This window comes from Adiantum capillus-veneris, chromosome 13, assembly GCF_014529385.1.
Source record: "Adiantum capillus-veneris isolate H3 chromosome 13, ASM1452938v2, whole genome shotgun sequence".
Lineage (NCBI taxonomy): Eukaryota > Viridiplantae > Streptophyta > Polypodiopsida > Polypodiales > Pteridaceae > Adiantum > Adiantum capillus-veneris.
Genome location: NC_140943.1, coordinates 46,414,208 through 46,426,052, shown reverse-complemented (window position 1 = coordinate 46,426,052; position 11,845 = coordinate 46,414,208). Strand labels below are relative to the sequence as shown.

General features: G+C 43.7%; 1 pseudogene; it reads right to left on the bottom strand.

The window, feature by feature from the left end:
* Nucleotides 1–6,367: 6,367 nt before the first annotated feature.
* LOC147443922 (uncharacterized) lies at nucleotides 6,368–7,842 on the bottom strand (annotated as a pseudogene).
* Nucleotides 7,843–11,845: the final 4,003 nt, after the last annotated feature.

The window sequence follows — 11,845 nt, the reverse complement described above, 5'->3', positions numbered from 1 at the left end:
TACTGCTCTCTGTTTAATTATCTTTTTTGCAAAAGGCAATTGCTTTGCCGACACTGTTGATAGAGCCGTAGCTGTTTCTATGGAGAGGATTGGCTTGGTCGGAATGGCCGTGGGCCGTAAATTCTTTGCTTTCCATTTGTATTTTGCTTCTGCCGGTTTTTGTAGATGTTTGGCTACTTTCTTTGTTGTTACTGTTTTGTTGCTGATTGGCATCTACATAAGTCGGCTGTCCTTTTTCAAATGCAGTTGTCTGCCTTCTGTTGTTGCTTGTACTGAAGGGAGTCCCTTTTGCTTTGGTTTTGGTATCCAAATGCGAGTGACATTTGGGTTTTTGCTGAGCATTTTCTTTGGAATCCATATCTGTTTTATACTCTTGGTTTTTGGTTGATCTGTCTGCTTCGTTGGAATTCTTTTGTTGCATTGTTGTTTGTCTGCTATGTCATTTCTATCCTTCCGCATCCATACTTGTTTCCCTTGTTTTGGTAACCTAGATCTTTGTATGTCTGTAATTAGCATGGTTGGCCTTTACCTGATTGTTGGTCTCGGGTATCATGTTGTTCTTTGGGGGCATTTTTGCTTTTGGCTCTTTTTCCAGTGATTGCATGGCTTGCAGCTGATTATTCTGGTATTGCTGAGCAAAGGCTATCACTTGTTGTTCATGTGCATGCTGAATTTTGACTTCCTTTGCATTCCAATCTATCTGCACATTGTACTCTTTTTGCCAAGGTTGCCCCAACATCATTGGGTGTTGTGTGCTTTCATCCTCCACCACATAGAATGTGTGTGGGTAAATATATTGATGTATTTGTACATGCAATATATTCCATCCCAATGTTTTCAATGGGTGTGATGTACTACTTTCCAGCACTTTAGAAGTAGGATGAAGATGACCTGTGGATTTGAGCTGTTGGTAAAATCCGTAAGTGATCAAATCTACTTGAGCTCCCGAATCAAGCAATGCTATCGATTCAACTTGATTGTTGCCCACTTTGACTACAAATATTGGCTCCATTGTGTCTTCATCCAACTTCGTCAGTCAAATGGAATTGATTCGCAATGCTGTTCCACTTTGTTGTTGTTGTCGCAGAAGGCGTCGTTTTGCAATGCGTTCTTTTGCTTCTACTTGAGCTTCCTCTCGTACTCGCTATTTTTTCTTCATTCATTGTTTTCCTTGATGTATTTGCTGGAGCATCTCCTGTGTGAGTGGTAGATGATATTTCTTCAGTCGACATCCACTAATCCAGTTTGGCATTTCTTCACCTGCTAATGTAGCAAGTTTGACAGCTCCACTTTGGGATAGATCACTAATCACAAAGGGTCCCATCCCTCGCTTTTTAATTTTCTTGGCATGTTGCTTCAAAGTATAAACAAGTACATAATCACCTGTTTTGAACTCTTTAGTGCGCACGTGCTTGTCAAAAATATATTTTTGTCTTCTCTTTTTAGCATAGATTGAAGCTACAGCTCTCAAGCGTAGTTCAACTAGCTTTTCAAGATCATCTACTCTTGAAGAGAGCTCATGCCCTCTCCATTCTAAGCGTTTTGCTACTTGTAGAGTTGGAATTAAAAACTCTATGGGTAGTATAGCATGTAGGCCAAACACCATGTTGTACAGTGTTGTTCCTATCGATGTTTTGTAAGCTACCCTGTATGCCCATAGATCCCAATCTGTTCTTGATTTTGACACTATTTTAGTGAGAACTGTGCATAGTGTTTTATTTGTGGCCTCAGCTTGTCCACTGGCCTGTGGATGGTATGGAGCAGATTTTGTATGTATGACCATGAATTCCTCTAGCAGATATTCAATGACTTCCTTAAGAATATGTGTTCCACGATCACTGACAATTTTTTATTGGCGACCCATATCGTACCAAAACATTCTCATACAAAAATTGTGCAGTGGTGCGTGCATCTGCTTTTTGTGTTGCCTTGGCTTCGACCCATTTTGTGAGATAGTCCGTAGCCACAATGATATATTGGGTATGGGTGCGATATGCAGGGGGTGAGATAGGTCCCACAAAATCAATGCCCCATTTTGCAAATGCTCTTGCTCCCATCATTGGCCGTAGTGGCATCTCATCCATGCTTGCTTGAGGTGTCTGAACACTCATTATCTGCATCATCATTTACTTCCACATGTTCAGAGGAGTTATAAAACACTTCTTGTTCTAGTGGTTCTATCGTCTCATCTTCTCTTGGTATAATGTTTACCATGTAGTAGGGTAGCACATCATAGCCATCCTTATCACAAAATTTTATTGCTGGACTATCTGTAATGGTACAGACATCCAATGTTGCTAGTATGTGTTCCCATTCTAGAGGTTTCAAGGAATCTTCAGGGAAAGGTTCCGGAATATACTCCTTGTCCTCAATAGCTCTCTCTAAGACGCATTCCTCTCTTCTTAAGCTTCCACAATGTGAAGCTCCGCACATCCATAGCTCTTTTTGTTGCCCTAACCATGCTAGGAGTTACGATTCTGCTACTATAGCTGAATCAAACTCTTCCACAGGTGTTTGGTTCACATCTTTGTAACCATGGTCTTTTAGGTGTATTTGAGTTGTTGTCTCACCACGTCTGAGGTTTATATGGTCGTAACCCCAATCTTGGACCATCTTCAATTGTCGCATGAATGGTCGTCCCAAGATGATCTCATAATTTTTCTTTTTGTCGAAATCGATTATTGCAAATGTATGCTCATACTCAATTCCACACGAAGTGACAATCACTTTTTCTATGAGTCCTAGAGGCTTCTCCATGAACCCATCTACCAATTGCAGTTTCATTCTGGTAGCCCTCAAAGCTGGTTTTTCCCATTTTTTCCAGATTTCCTTGGTGGCGTTAGCAACTCCCGCTCCCCTGTCAAGAATAGCTTTGGAAACTACTCCTTGGAATTCTACTAGTAGCGTGGTGTTTCCATCTTCTCCCTCGCAATACTCTCCAACCTTGTTTAATGGTACTAGCCTAGTGTTTAGTTGAGGCCTGTCCAATTCTTTGATCCCTTCCTGTAGCTTCAAGGTGGGGTCTTTCACTCCAAATTTTTCTAGGCATTTACCTATTGTGGTCCACATGTTTGGCCGTAACCTTAGGAGTTCTACTAATGTGATGGTTCATGCCACCGGAGTGGACAACAACTCAATCAATCCTTACGAATCCATCACTTTGTTAGAAGAAAGTCTTTGAGATGAGATTGCTCTCACTTCCGACTTGGCTTCATACTCTCCTAGGTAAGAGGGTCAAGTTCTCAGCGAGTCTGGTTGGCTGTGCCCCGAACTAATTGATCCTTGGTCTCCCCCTTGTGAATGTATCTCAAAGTTCATTTATGACCTTGCCTCAAATTCTTCAATAGGAGGTAAGGTTACATTCTCTTCTTTTCTCGTGCTATTCATGTGGTTACTCATCCTATTAGCCTCGTTGGCCTCACGGATTTGCTTCCACAGATCGTCTAGATCGTTACAGTCCTTACCCATTTCTGTCAATATTTTAGGCTGGAGCCTGTCACTTGCCTCATCTGTTGTATTTGGCACTAAGATAGGCTCTCCTCTGGACTCATAGGCATTAGTGAGTCTTTCTTTTGTTTCTACTTGTTCCTCTAAAGTTGGTTGGATAGGGGTTAGAGCCGGTGCCTCATGCCAATTTGTAGGTTTACCCAGCGGGTCTTCCATCAATGATTGAGTTGTTTCAATCATCCTTTTACACATTTTCAACCTTTGTTTTTCTATTTCCGCAGATGGATAAGTCATCCACCTTTGCTCCTGGGTTTGGTTCTTTTTGAGTCTAGCTTCATAAACTTTTAGAAGCGCATCCAACTGATCATTTACCTTGTCAGCCAATACAGATCCTCCTGATCCCGCACTTTTGGGCTCTGCTATTTCCTTGGGCGCTATGGTTTCCGTGGTGTGTGAGCTTAAGCTAGCTAGATCCTCTAACCTCTCTAGTCTATCCTTGTATGTTTCAACTCCTCGGATAGAGCTGTTTGCACTCGTTCCTTCTTGGCTTTCATACGCGCCTTTCTAGCTTTCCAAGTGCTTCTCTGATTTTTCGTTCTGAACTTTGGGCATCGGTTTTTGGCTCTTCAACTATGGGTTGGTTCCTCATTCTTTGAGCTTGGGCTTGTGTTACTGCCTGAATAGGTATGATTGTTTCATTTTCCGACCCTCCACTGGAAGGTACTATTTCTAGCATGTTCAAGGTGGTTTTTACTCCTTTGCTCGGGTTTTTAGGGGCAATCGGGAATCAAATGAGTAACTCCACACTCAGTGCAATACGCGTTGACTCTAATGATTTCACCATGAGGACAGTCTCTCAGCCAATGGTCTCCACCACACTTGTAGCACAGTCCCTTGGGTTGTTGAGGTGCTCCTTGAGCTCCCCTTTGTTGGTATGCATGTCTCTGTCTGCCCATGCCTCCGTTGGCTATGAACAACAATGTTCATTCATCTAAACTATATCTCCCTTCTCCTACTGCCTCTGCAGCTGTTGGTGGTCCTGTATTTCCTATCATGCTCCATGGTTCTGGTGTCGAGGGTTCTTCCAATGGATAATAGACAGGGTTTGCTGCATATCCATTGGGATCTTCATAATATACATGCATACATGTTTTTTGAGTGTCGCTCGTAGCAAGCGAGAACCTACTCAACACATAAAGATGTCAACTACGGACGTCACTGACCCGATTAGGGCATGGAGGCGCACCAAGAGGGTGTCAACCTCTTGTCGAATACCTATGGAATGGTCATCTAAGATCTCTAATTCCTGTGTGTGCGCGAATACCCAAATCTGCCAAGAACCTCCTACGTCACGAAACTAAGCTAAACCTTGGGCTAATGACCTCGGTTTGACACGAAACTCACCGTAGGTAATTTCCTACATGTCCCCAAGCTACCTAGACCCTCAAACCTGAATTCTGCACCCTGGCAGAAAACACGCTTACTGTCTGACAGCAAAATGGAAGTTGTCGGAAAGGGTCCCAGATGGTGTCTACAGCTGCGTCTAAGGGAGAGCTACCCTACTCTATGGTTGGTTTCGTTGAAATCTAGCCTAAACTCCCTAAAACTCACCTGTAAGTCCGTAGTTCGATGCTCGTGAAGTAGTGTCTCGTGGCGAATGGTTGGCGTTGAATCGAAGAGCTCGATGAGCTGAACACGCCTGTGGTCTCGATTCTACAATGCGACTCGTGCAGCACAAGATAGCAATCAAAGAAGATGCACACACAAAAAAATAGATAAGCTGCCCGCGCAGAGAGTTTTTTCAACTCATAAAATCCCCCCTACAAAACCCTTCATTTTAACCTTTATACTTAGGTCTTGTGGGAGGAGGCTTTCCCATAGATACATGGCTCAATAATCAATTGTGTGCTTGAGTTGGGAATCAGTACAACTTGGAAGCCCATGGCCCCAGAAGATAAACCCTTTACATTTGAATAGCAAAAATATTACGAGCTCGACTTCATAGCAGAAAATTAATACAAAAAGGCGGGGATTTGACTTGATGTGGTGGTGGCCGCTATCCACCGTTGCTGACATGCAACACTCCCCCCCTCCTAAACCAAGTCGTCCTCGACATGGGGTTGTTGTGGAGTGTGTTTAAGCGCTTGGCGTTTCATCTGTCCAATTGAGTGGACATCTTTGTAATCTGCGCCCTGCCATAAGCTTAAGGGCCGCTTTGAACTGGGCCTTCTTCTCCTTTTCAATGGCTGATAGTGGGATATTCTGGATCCCATGCTTCAACTCCATTGTTGTATAGCTTACATATCTTGATCTAAGGTCTGCAACTTCGATGTTGAAGATCTTTGAATTATAGGAGAAGAAGTTGGTGTAGAAAGCCTCTTCGAATGTTTGGAGTTAGTAGCTGGGCAAAAACATTAGACGAGCAAAAAATCCATGCAAAATGACTTCATCTGGTTGGGCGGATAGATCATAGTATAGGCCTCTTGTACCCTCCAAAAAACCCAACCAGGGAGTGTTGGTTAACTCCATCTGGTGGTATACCTGTATACAGGTTAGTAGCATCTGACATATTTTCCTTAGCATGCCTGTAGATAGGTCTGGGAGACCTCTGTACATTTCCTCAGCTTCAGTCAATGATCTGATCATATATTCTTCTGTAAGGTAGTCACCTGGATTAGGAGCTGGCAGTAGTGGATAGTTCATCCAAGTGGGATGCTCCTTCTGAAGGTGCTCAAACTCTTGCCATGTGTATCCAAGTGGGGCAGACTGTAGGATCTTCTTTAATGTATCTAGGTGCGTGGACTTGATGGATAAGAAATTCTGGATGCTTCTTAAGCCATCTCTGTCGCCATGTAGGTTCAAGACTTTTCTCCGACACCTGCTGCTCCTCTGTTGTCCTTTTAAGCTCAGCTAATATACTCTACTTGAAATCAAGAGATTCAAACTTCATCAGTGGAAAGGGAAGCATGCGCACATACCAAGCTTCATTTATCTGTTGGGGAGTCAGGCGAGCGACATTTGCAGAGTGTAGTATACGCTGCTCCCAGCTTAGGCTCTTCCAATGATACCTCTCATGGAGGGTCTCCATGCGCTCTCTTAACTGCAGCTATGCCAATTCATTCAATGTAAGCTCTTTGTCTGCTGCTTCAGCTGTAGTAGGATCTGGCTCTGTAGCGAGTGCAGATACTGGTTCCACTGGAGGCATCTCTAGCTGTACAGTCCCTTCTGTCTCTAGTGGCCTGGCTTCAGGCCTGGTAGATGTAGGCGCTATATTTGGCCGTGAACTTGAAGCTTTTAAGAGTGCCAACTGTTGCTTTAAATTTGCATTTTCTAGAAGGAGTTGGTCTTTTTGTAGCATAGATTGAGCTACCAGCTCTTCTCTCTGGAAGGCTTCCATCCTCAGCTTCTTCTCGAGCTCTTCTATCTTCTGATGTTTTTCTTGCATAGCTATTTGAGCTGAGAAGGAGGTGGCCTCGGCTGCTGCATAGCCTTTGAGCTTGTCGATGAGTTCACTTTGAAGCTGGACTTGGGCCTTTAAGGAAGTGATGCGATCCGTGCCCAGATCATACATAAATTTGAGTCCACTATACTCATGTCTTGCTTTTTGATGCAGCTCCTTTTCTGCTGTAAACTGAGTATGTAGTTTTCTTAGCTCATCATTAGTGCTGGCTAGCTGTTCTTTCAGTTGAGCTACTTCTTGGAGTGCCTTTTCAAGCTGAAATCTCTTTGTAGTTGTTTCTTGCTCAAGCTGCCTGGCCTGATGCTTCATTCCTTCGGTCATCATTGTAATCTGAGAAGCAAAGAAGTCCAAGCCTTGACCGAAGGTCTGCATCGGCGGTGGGACCACTGCTAGCGGAGTGTGGAATTTAAGTGGTACTGCAGATGTGTCTTCTCGTGCCTTTGATGATTCAGCTATTGGTGTGTGAGCTAGACTTTCATCTTTTTTTTTGCTTCTCTGGCATAGCAAGCTTGACAGTTTCTTCCTTTGGAGGCGGAGCCGCTTCATCATCTTTGAGGTTGACAATAATTGGAGCACTTTGGACCTCTGGCTCTCCCTCTCCTTCAAGTCCTGCATATTGTTGACTTAGTATGTAAGTTCTTGTTACAAAGACAGATACCTTTCTTGTCGTAATTTTCTCCACTCAATTGAGTTGAATCTTGATTTTGCTTCTAAGCTTCGTCTTTAGCTATCTCAGGCTCTATTTGTGTTGCTTGTGCACGTTGTGCTTCTGAGATGTGTGGCTCTTCGGCTTGTGGAGGAGGAGATGGAGGCTGTTGTTCTGTTACAAGTGGTTCATATGCTGCTGAGCCCCCCATTCTTTCCATCCTCTCTTTGGCAAGTCTTTCCTCCTCTTCCTTTAGATATGCTTTGAGAAGGAGGTCCTCTTCGGCCATGGTGACTGAGGGCTTCCTGACACGTGGTTCTCGTGGAGTCCACTGCTCCGGTCACCGGCTACTACCCGTTGCTTCTTGTATGCTTATTTTAGGCGTTCAAGGCAAGCCTTCTTTTGTAGTGGATCCTCTTGTACTGGAGTTGTGGGAGGTATTTTCCTTTTCCTTGTCATCAATGGGGTGTGTTCTTCTTCCTCTCCCTCAGTCTCCGGCTCTGATGCTTGTGTTGGTTGTGGTTTAGAAGAGGTTCTTGCTTGCTCTTCCTCTTCGGAATCACTTTCTGGTTGCGAGGCTTCATGATGTGTTTCCTCTTCTTCCTCCTCCTCTTCTTGCAATGTCACTAACCTCCTTCTTAATCCTGCCCTCACTGGCTTTGACTGCGTCTTGGGTGGCTCGTCGTCAGAGGAATCAATATCTTGTAACCAATCTTGTTGGGAGGGAGCAGGTGGTAGCTGAGTTGTGGCCCCAATGGCCTCATATGCAATTCTTGTCAGAACTTTGGGTGCAGCTAAATATTTGACAGGGCCCTTTCTTCGGAGGTGAAGGAGATTATAATGAATGTATTGTGGATGATATATATCCACAGGGGCATGTTGTCGGCAAGCCCATGAGAATGTAGTAGCCATTGCATGGTTGGGGGTGGTGAAGCGGGGCGGTCTTTTATCTGTAATATGGAAGAAGTGCTGATAAATCCAGGTGGGGAGCCGAGCCCTCTGGCAGATAATGCTATCAAATGTAGCGGTTGAATCCCGCTTTACAAATGTATTTGGCTCTCTTTCATGTTGAGCCCTCATTGGCATCCCCGTGTTTGACAGGTTCAGTGCAGCTGCAATAACTTCTTGGCTTATGTGTACTTGGACTTTTTCATTGGCCATATTGGTGATATGGGCAATGCCATCTACTTGAAATGTGTGCAGAAGCTCATAAGCTCTCTGTAAATCTACTCCGCACGGCTCCATTTCAAAATACCTATGCAGATCCACTTTTTCCAAGTCATCTTGGTGCTGGCTGGTGAGCCTGTAGACTTCTCTTGGGGTTAGGGGAACATCCACCAGTTGGTTGTCTGGGGTTCTGAATATTCCCTCATATATGGTTGCACTGTGTGCTTCCAAAATCTCTCTCTTTAGGTAGGTTGTTGCTTCCTTCATTGTCCTCTCCAGGATAGTATAAGGGGGCATCTCTTCTAATTCTTGCTTGATGGACTTTCTTCTGGGTCTCTTGGCTGGACTCTTTTCTTCTTGCATTTCCCTGTAAGCAGACCACCAACTTGAAAGTTGTCAGTGTCTAGTCAGAGTGCTGGATAGAAGCTTCAATTGAATCTTTGATGATCATCAAATGCAAGTAGCACTCAAAATATATGTATAAAGCATGCTTGCAAGCCCAAAACACTAAAACTGACAATTTAGCAACACTAGACAGTGAGCGTGTTTACTGTCTCCAGTAGGTGTTTTTGGCACTTTGAGGTGACAATGAGTGCATAGGCATGTAATACAATGCATGTGGAGTGTACTCCCCAATTTTGGTGTAATATGGAGCAATATACCATGATATATGGCAAACCCTAGATCGTAGGTGAGCTGTATAAATAGGTAACTTAGTGAAATTTTGATTCATAGTGCTTGTGGTTTCACAAACGTTGTGCAATGAGGCTAGATACAGCTTTTGATGGGGTGCAAGTGAACTTCTGGGCATTGAGACAGTAAGAGCGCTTACTGTCTCCAGAGTGATATGGAGCTGGGTTTTTTTTATCTGTAATGCTAGGGTTAGTTGGAAGGCATCATTTGATGATTTTTGATGTGATGACTTTGATAGTGTGATGCTCCTTGGCAACAGTAGGTCCAGAGTTGTCTAGCTGGTGACTGAAATGGATAAGTGATGGTTTTTTTGCATTTTTACTTGGTAGGAGGCTTAGCGAATGTAATCATGGTGATGTATAGGAGCTATCTAGAAACTATGGTAGTAGTGTGGACATGGGAGACAGTAAGAGCGCTTACTGTCTCTTGAGCATTTTTTGAACTTTTTGAGAATGTAGCTTTATGGATGGCTCATAGAGGCTCTAAGAAGCAATTGTGGAGCTTGGCTCTCAACTTGGAATTGGGTATCATGGTTTCTTCACCAGGATTGATGTTGGCAGACTGATGAGCTTGGATTTTGGTCTAAGGATGGGGCTTTTGTGATTTTGTGGGTCAAATGCATGTATATTGATGTATTTTGAGGTGCATATGTGCTCAAAGTTGAGAAATTGGCCAAAACTCCCTTAGAGACAGTAAGAGCGCTTACTGTCTGGGGGATCACAGGGACATGCAATTGGAGTTTTGTGTTGGGACATTGTAGCTAGGCCCTATACACCCTTTTGGTGTGGTCACTTGTCATTTTTGACATCCACATTGGGTGTGGTGTCTTCCCAGACTCCCAAAGCCATCTGCTGACTCTGTGTTGGTCTCGGCCTTCCGGGTTAGCATATGCCTATGTGGCATTGTTATTAGACCTATCTCTGAGCTGTGAAGTCCTATAGCCTTTGGTGGTCTCTAGAGTCTGTTGTGTTTTCTACGGGATTGTGCCTTCCCATCCCTGTGTGTGCTTGTTACGTGCTTTTAAATGAGTCAAACAAGCATTAAATGACTTGAAAAGTATTCGTACTTACCCCTCATGGTAGCCATGACTGCAATGTGGAAGCAGGTGGCAGGTGGAAGCAGGTAGCAATATGCTCTCTCAAGCTCTCTTTCACAAGGACAAGTAGCAAATGAGCTTAGAAATGAGGACTTGGGGTATACATACCTGGGGCTTAGGATGTGCAAGTGCAACCACCCCCATGGTTAGTCCCAACTCACATGTTAGATGACCTACGGATCGAAAATTTTGCGATTTGGACACCGTATGGCCAAATTCCATCACTTTTGCACTTTGAGCCTTTCCGCTTTAAAAATATGGTTTTCGTCATTTTCCGCAACCTGACCTGTTGACATTGGAAACCCATTCTAAAAATTCTTGCAGGTTTCCTAATATTAGGAAACATTTCTTGTATCTCTGTTTTATTTTGGCGGCTTAATACTATTTATTAGAAAATAAAAAGAGAAAAATAGCAAAAAAATAGCAAATCACTCCAAAAATTATTCGAAAAATCATAGGATGTCCCGATATCTCGTATTTATTTAAGATAGCTAAAAACTAAATTTTGTACATATTTACACATACCTAGGGGTATATATCTGGCAGTTTCCCCTTTTTTACCACTATTCAGGGCAGAAAATGCAAACTTGGTCAAGAAAATTCGCAATAAAACACAAAATAAGTCGGAAAACATTTGAATACATTGCCCTATCAACATTTTGGGTCCGCATTTGGAATGCCTCCCCCCCCGCCTATCTGGAGTCCTCTTGGACGACATTGTGTCATACTAGTGGTGCTGTGCATGGGTAAAACATTGGTGCCTATGCAAGGCCGTGTAATTAGCCCTATGCATGCATACTCGGTCAGTGCATGGAAAAATTAATGCTATGCAAGATGAGGGTCTTAAGCAAATTGCTTAAGGGCATCTGCTGGCGAGGTTTCCAAGTGGTAGAATGCTTTCAAGAGACTAAGTTTCTCGGACATGGTCAGAACTGGTGGTGGTTTGACCAATGTTGACGTGTTGAGTACTTGTTGATGTGTTTTAGGCTGCCATTGCAACCTGGATGTAGCCGGTTTCGGGTTTGGAATCTTTCGTTTGGGTTGCCATTTATACGAGACGACAGTTTTTGTGGGCTGTTTAGGAACCCAACTTTGTAGTGAATAGGACTTTTGGGTTTGATTTGCCTGGGCGGTGGGTGGGCTCGGGTGTACTGTTTGGATTTTCGAGTAGCTGTGATTGCCGTGTGGTTGCCTTTTGGCAGCGGGGGTTGAGCAATTGTTGGCTTGGGTTGCTTGGGCTGCCAGACCTGCTTGGCTTTCTGTATAGGAGTAATGACATTAGCAGGTTTGATTGGAGTCCACCTATATTTGATGGATGTTGTCGATGTGTTGGGCA